Genomic DNA, 7,528 nt, shown 5'->3' on the forward strand with positions numbered 1-7,528 from the left:
TGTTGCAACCTAGGACATAGGATTTTTATGCGCTACGCGCTTCAGCACTCGGGGATCCAGTTCTGTGAACTTGTGTGGCCTACCACTTCACGGCCGAGCCGTTGTTCCTTCGAGACGTTTCCACTTCACAATAACAGCACTTACAGTTGACCGGGAAGGTCTAGCAGGGCAGAAATTTGACAAACTGACTTGTTGGAGAGGTGGCATCCTGAAAGTCACTGAGCTCTTCAGTAAGGCCATTCTGTTGCTAATGTTCATCTATGGAGATTACACGGCTGTGTGCTCGATTTTATACACCTGTCAGCAATGGGTGTGGCTGAAATAGCCGAATCCACTAATTTGAAGGGGTGTCCACATACACTATATATACAAAAGTATGTTGCTTTGCCCAAATAATGGTCATCAATCATCACTATGAAAGGCATTAGAGTATTGCTATGAACTATTGAGCAATCAGTTGTGATGGGTGTGACCTTTTGTAGGAACAAGAACCATCATCGAACTCTAACATAAAATATGATAGGTACATGTGGCATACCAACAAACTCATCAATCAATTCAGTGGCCTTGTGGTTAGTGTCTGCCCTAAGATTTGAAGGTTAGGGTTTTGCAATGCCTCTCTGCATTGCACTCAGCACTGTGTCCTGTCCATAGGCAGGTTGGCATTTATTGAGATGACTCCAGTATGAAGGCAGCTCTGGAGAGTGGTCTCTAGCTGGCACAGCCGGTCATAAAATATGATTTTAAACCTAACCTTGTCCACACTGCTAACCCTAATGCTTAACCCTAAATTAAGACCAAGAAGCCAATTTTTATTTTCATAGATTTTTATGATATGGACAATTTTTACTTGGCAGCCTTCCCATCTAGCGGAAACCACTCAGTTCTGCCTCCAGGGCAAGACTCATGACAAATGTCAACCTGCGTCCATAGGGTGAACATGTACTTGTAGACCAAGATGCCTCACACTATTGAAACAGGCTCTGACAAGGCTTACTTTACTTACATGTGGCATAAGGATCAAAGAGGCAGACAAGAGCCAGGTGGCCTTTAAATTGTCATCCTTTATTGTCTCATCTTCTTTACAATCATGACTGTTCTGGACAATATGCAATGCAACTATTGAGATAGATGTATCTAATTCCACATCATCTAAATGTTTTCTTATATTTATCTGGACAAAAACACACTTTTTATGATATGACCTCCTAATCTCAGTTACATACACTATACACTGTCTTATCAGATCAGCCACACATTAGGATTTATGCACATATTCAAAAGGTTAGCATACAATAACCACTAACTAAAGTATGACTTTGTAATCCTCGCAAAGTAGACATCAGTACAGAGAAAAATGGAGAGCTGTCACGAAACACAACCTACAGTATTTGTTTTTAATACTGAGTGAGTTGAATCCCAGCCAAAACAATGTAGCTACATACTGATGACAGTTTACCCACATACTGTAGTACCACAAAAGTCATTTTTATCACTCAACTTAAATTATAAAGCTTGAGGGGTTGTCTGGAATCAGATGAGGTTGCCAACTACATTCCTATGCACCTGACAGACACTCCTATGCACCTGACAGACACGCCTATGCACCTCCCAGACACGCCTATGCACCTCCCAGTCACGCCTATGCACCTCCCAGACACGCCTATTCACCTCCCAGACACTCTACAGAAGGGTCTGTGTGTGTGCATCTTGGTGAACGGAGAGGATAGGTGAATAGAGCATGGATCAGCAGCCGCCGGTCACTGCATAAAGACAACAGAGAAAAACACAGTTGGTCAGGACAGAGGAGCAAAGCTGAAAATGTAATCTGGAGACCTGCACCAATTATTGAAATGTACCTTTTGGTAGGTAAATCATTTGACAAATGAGGTTCTAAAAGGTGGTTAGGGGGTATTTAACATGTCTTCGTATTAATAAAACAACAATAACTACAACATTTAATTTTAGTAGAAGATAAGGGAGTATTATTTGATTTATACTTGAGCTGTAATATTGCGGTCACCTTTTGACCACCAGTAGTAATGTTGTCAGCCCTACTAACACCGTTATGGTTCCAACCACAGCCAAGAACGGGGAAGATGCTGGAGATGGTGGCCCCGCTTCTGGATGGATAATCTGCATTTTCTCTTCTGAGCAAAAGGGATATACAGTGCATTCGGAAAGTATTCAGACCCCTTGACTTTTTCCACATTTTGTTACCTTACATCCTTATTCTAAAATGTATTAAATTGTTGTTTTTCCTCATCAATCTACACACAATACCCCATAATGACAAAGCAAACACGGTTTTTTATAAATGTTTTGCTAATTTATTAAAAATAAAAAACAGATACCTTATTTACATAACTATTCAGACCCTTTATTCAGTACTTTGTTGAAGCACCATTGGCAGCGATAACAGCCTCGAGTCTTCTTGAGTATGACACTAAAAGCTTGGCACACCTGTATTTGGAAAGTTTCTCCCATTCTTCTCTGCAGATCCTTTCAAGCTCTGTCAGGATGGATGGGGAGCGTCGATGCACAGCTATTTTTCAGGCCTCTCCAGAGATGTTCGATCAGGTTCAAGTCCGGGCTCTGGCTGGGCCACTCAAGGACATTCAGAGACCTGTCCCGAAGCCACTCCTGCATTGTCTTGGCTGTGTGCTTAGGGTCTTTCTCCTGTTGGAAGGTGAACCTTCGCCCCAGTTTGAGGTCCTGAGCGCTCTGGAGCAGGTTTTCATCAATGATCTCTCGGTACTTTGCTATGTTCATCTTTCCCTCGATCCTGATGAGTCTCACAGTCCCTGCCGCTGAAAAACATCCCCACAGCATAATGCTGCCACCACCATGCTTCACCGTAGAGATGATGCCAAGGTTCCTCCAGACGTGACACTTGGCATTCAGGCCAAAGAGTTCAATCTTGGTTTCATCAGATCAGATCCTCCCCTCAGGATACCGCTCTCTGGCCTCACAGTGGTATGTTCCATGAGCAGAGCTTCCTTCACTGATGGGACACTGTAGATGTGTGCTGTAGTTTGCTGGTATGGACACAGGGGGGGATGTTTCCAGGTCATTTACAACTTGTGTTTTGAGTTGTAGATTGGTGAACACAAGTAAAATCTCTGCAAATATGGTACATTTCCTCAAATTTCATAATGATACTGTAGATCCCTATTTTTTAATGCAGTGATGAGATGAGGAAATGAATTGATGATTGAACATTCAAATGAACAATGTCAAATGAAACGATGCAGAATCTCATTTTAACTAGAGAAATTACTCATTATTATTCAGCCAAAATCTCTCATGTATGACATTAAAAAAGCAATTGAAAACCACTCAGACAGAAGGGAACGGCACCGGCATCACTCACCGGCGATGGTAAGAATAACATTAGCGTAAATGAGTGGAGGAAGTCTTGTAGTAATGTGTGTAAGTTCCTTCGTCTGTGACAGAGACATTGGCGATGAGCAGGGAGCAGTTCCAAACCTCCAAGTTCAGGAAGAGCTGAGTTGTGCTCTGATAGCGAGGGTCCAACACAGTGTTGACATTGCCGTTAACAGTGTTGTCATCAATCTAGTAGTTGACAACAGTGTGGTTACTCTTTTTCCAGACTAGGGTGGGTTGTTTACTGGGAGTGCAGGACTAGGGGAGTAGGACCTCTTGTCCACTAAGGGCAGTCACAGAATCCGTTGAATACCCATTTTACATTCTCCAGAGCGACTTACAGTACAGAGTTCATACATTTTCATACTGGTCCCCCATGGGAATCGAACGCACAACCCTGGCGTTGCAAGCACCATGCTCTACCAACTGAGCCACACGAGACCTTGTGGGTGAATGGGAAGAAGAAGAAAAAAAACACCTGTCTCATATCCCTTGACCATTTCAGACAGAAGAGAAATGCTGCGTCACAAGTGCCTCAGATTTGGGCTGGGAATTGCCGGGAACCTCACGATACGATATTATCACAATACTGAGGTGTCAATACCATATGTATTGTGATTCTAAAAGTATGTGGACACCTGCTTGTCAAACATCTCATTCCAAAATCATGGCCATTAATATGGAGATGGTCCCCCCTGCGATAACAGCCTCCACTCTTCTGCCAAAAGGCTTTCCACTAGATTTTGGAACATTGCTTTAAGGACTTACTTCCATTCAGTCACAAGAGCATTAGTGAGATCGGGCACTGATGTTGGGCGATTAGGCGTGACTCGCAGTCGGCATTCCAATTCATCTCAAAGGTGTTCGATGGGGTTGAGGTCAGGGTCTGTGCAGGCCAGTCAAGGTCTTCCACACCGATCTCGACAAAACATTTCTGTATGGACCTTGCTTTGTACACGTGGGCATTGTCATGCTAAAACAGGAAAGGGCCTTCCCAAAACTGTTGCCAAAAAGTTGGAAGCACAGAATCATCTAGAATGTCATTGTATGCTGTAGAGTTAAGATTTCCCTTCACTGAAACTAAGGGGCCTAGCCCGAACTATGATAAACAGCCCGAGACTATAATTCCTCCTCCACCAAACTTTACAGTTGGCACTATGTATTCATGCAGGTAGCATTCTCCTGGCATCCGCCAAACCCAGATTTGTCCTGCCATATGGTGAAGCATGATTCATCACTCCAGAGAACGTGTTTCCACTGCTCCGAACTGTTATTGTGGTGAAGTTGCTTCCAGAGGCAGTTTGTTACTCGGTAGTGAGTGTTGCAACTGAGGACAGAAGATTTTTTACGCCCTTCAGCACTTGGCAGTCCCGTTCTGTGAGCTAGTGTCACCTACCACTTCACGGCTGAGCCGTTGTTGTTTCCACTTCACAATAACAGCACTTACAGTTGACCGGGGAAGCTCTAGCAGGGCAGAAATGTGACAAACTGACAAACTGAAATTTGCCCCGTTGAATGTCACTGACCTCTTCAGTAAGACCATTCTACTGCCAATGTTTGTCTACGGAGATTGCATTTTATACATCTGTCAGCAACGGGTTTGGCTGAAATAGCTGAATCCACTAATTTGAAGGTGTGTCCACATACTTTTGTATATATGGTGTATCACGATTCCATATGTATTACAATTCGATACTGTGATTTTATTGCGATTCGATGTTCCAAACATATTGCGATTCGATGTTCCAAACATATTGCGATTCGATGTTCCAAACATATTGCGATTCGATGTTCCAAACATATTGCTCACTATATTTCTGCTGCAAAGGGACAAGAGAGAGCCTTTCAAAAATGAGTTTTGGAGATAAAAGTGCTGAAAACACAATCGCTCACCATTTAAAAAGAAGATGGTGAACAAGTTTTAGCTCAGGTACATTCGCAACTTCCCCCTACACTTCCTCAGATAAGTTTTTCTTTTGCCTATCTTTAAGGGTACACTACAGCTTTTTAAGTACCGCCTCAAAACCTCATTGGGAGATGGTGGCTAGTGTCTGTGTTACATAACATGTCAAAAAGACATCTTCATATCTTGGCACCACATATAATGTGCTTTCTGCAACCACATGTTTACTAGGTACATATGTGGTTTAACTACTGCATGTATTTGGGATTGAATTTCACACTCGTGGTCTTGTGGCTGTGTCAGGTTTCCCTTCTTCTTTTCCAGAGTCTGTGTCTAGTTAATGAAATTCTACCTAGGCCAAAACTTCAATGTTTGATAGACTGTATGCCTACTTTGTATTAACAATGGTATTGTAGGGAATGGTGGGGTAGGGAAGCAAACCTGGGTCACTGGCATGAAAGGCAAACATCCAACTCATCTTACCAATAGGGTTAACTCACTTTGTGGGAATTGCAACGTGGCTCATATAGCGAGGCTCATTACACTGCCCCTCCGAATGGGAAGGCACGTACCCGTGATTCGACTACTCAGCCCCCTCACACATTGCGCCTTGCATTCTGATTGCCTCACAACCACCATCCTACTTCTGACACCAATGTAGTGTGCAAGGGGAAGGGAAGCAAACCTGGGTCGTGAACACTTGGTGGGAATTGTAATGTGGCCCATATAGCAAAGATCGCTACAGTATGATTAATTGTATTATGCTATTCTGAATTTGAGACCACATCTAGGATTGCTTCTGGGGTTTATTGAAAGAAAGGGTCAAAATACCAAGGAGCAACCTGTTCTGTTTTGGTGCTTAGCCTGCAATTGTACTGGCGCCATGTTGGAAAATACATATCTGGAATTCTCACCCTATGATCCATCTCAATCACTATTTTCTGAAATTTGAAAATGTCTGTACGGCAGAATATAGTAACAGACTTACCAGTGGGGCACACAGACACCAACATGCCAACTACTGTCCACATGCTTTTGTTAACCTCTTGGGGCTAGGTGCGACGCTAGCGTGCCACCCGTGGTGCACTCCATCAACAGCAGGTGCATTTCAAGAGCGGCAAATTTGAATCCAAATAAATGTCAAAATTCAAATTTTTCAAAAATACAACTATTTTACACCATTTGAAAGATAAACATCTCCTTAATCTAACCACGTTTTACGATTTCAAAAAGGTTTTACGTCGAAAGCATAAATTTAGAGTATGTTAGGACAGTACATTTACAAGAGTTGTGTGTAATGTTTTGTCAAGTCAAAGACAGGGTCACCAAAACCATAAAACCAGCTAAAATGATGCACTAACCTTTTACAATCTCCATCAGATGACACTCCTAGGACATTATGTTAGACAATGCATGCATTTTTAGTTCTATCAAGTTCATATTTATATCCAAAAACAGCGTTTTACTATGGCATTGATGTTGAGGAAATCGTTTCCCTCCAATAACCGGCAGTCAAGTCAGCGTAACAAATTAAATAATTAAAATTAGAAAACATTGGTAAAATATTATATTGTCATTTAAAGAATTATAGATTTACATCTCTTGAACGCAATCAACTTGCCAGATTTAAAAATAACCTTACTGGGAAATCACACTTTGCAATAATCTGAGCACTGCGCCCAGAAAAATACGCGTTGCGATACAGACCTGACGTCATGTTGGGGAGATCTAAAATCGAAAATACTATGTAAATAATCCATTACCTTTGATTCTCTTCATCAGATGTCACTTCCAGGTATCACAGGTCCATAACAAATGTAGTTTTGTTCAAAAAAGCTCATCATTTATGTCCAAAAATCTCCGTCTCGTTAGCACATGATGTAAGCCAGCCGGACTTCTCGTCATGAACGAGGGGAAAAAATATATTTCCGTTCGTTCAAACATGTCAAACGTTGTATAGCATAAATCATTAGGGCCTTTTTTAACCAGAACATGAATAATATTCAAGGTGGACGAATGCATACTCTTTTATAACGTATTGGAACGAGGGTACCCAACATGAACTCGCGCGCCAGGTGTCTAATGGGACATCATCGTTCCATGGCTCTTGTTCGGTCAGATCTCCCTCCAGAAGACTCAAAACACTTTGTAAAGGCTGGTGACATCTAGTGGAAGCAATAGGAAGTGCCAAAATATTCCTAAACCCCTGTGTTTTTCAATGGGATAGGTTTAAAGTCA

General features: G+C 42.1%; 1 long non-coding RNA gene across 1 annotated transcript; it reads right to left on the minus strand.

Annotated features, from left to right (window-relative positions):
* Positions 1 to 1,051: 1,051 nt before the first annotated feature.
* LOC106574384 (uncharacterized) lies at positions 1,052 to 6,332 on the minus strand. Its single transcript, XR_014380819.1, has 3 exons — positions 6,279 to 6,332; positions 2,024 to 2,150; positions 1,052 to 1,763 (listed from the first exon to the last, which is right to left on the minus strand). It is a non-coding gene; the product is annotated as an uncharacterized LOC106574384 (long non-coding RNA).
* Between the last annotated feature and the right edge of the window lie 1,196 nt (positions 6,333 to 7,528).

The sequence above is a fragment of the Salmo salar genome, chromosome 16 (genome assembly GCF_965601325.2).
Source record: "Salmo salar chromosome 16, fSalSal1, whole genome shotgun sequence".
NCBI classification, from domain to species: domain Eukaryota; kingdom Metazoa; phylum Chordata; class Actinopteri; order Salmoniformes; family Salmonidae; genus Salmo; species Salmo salar.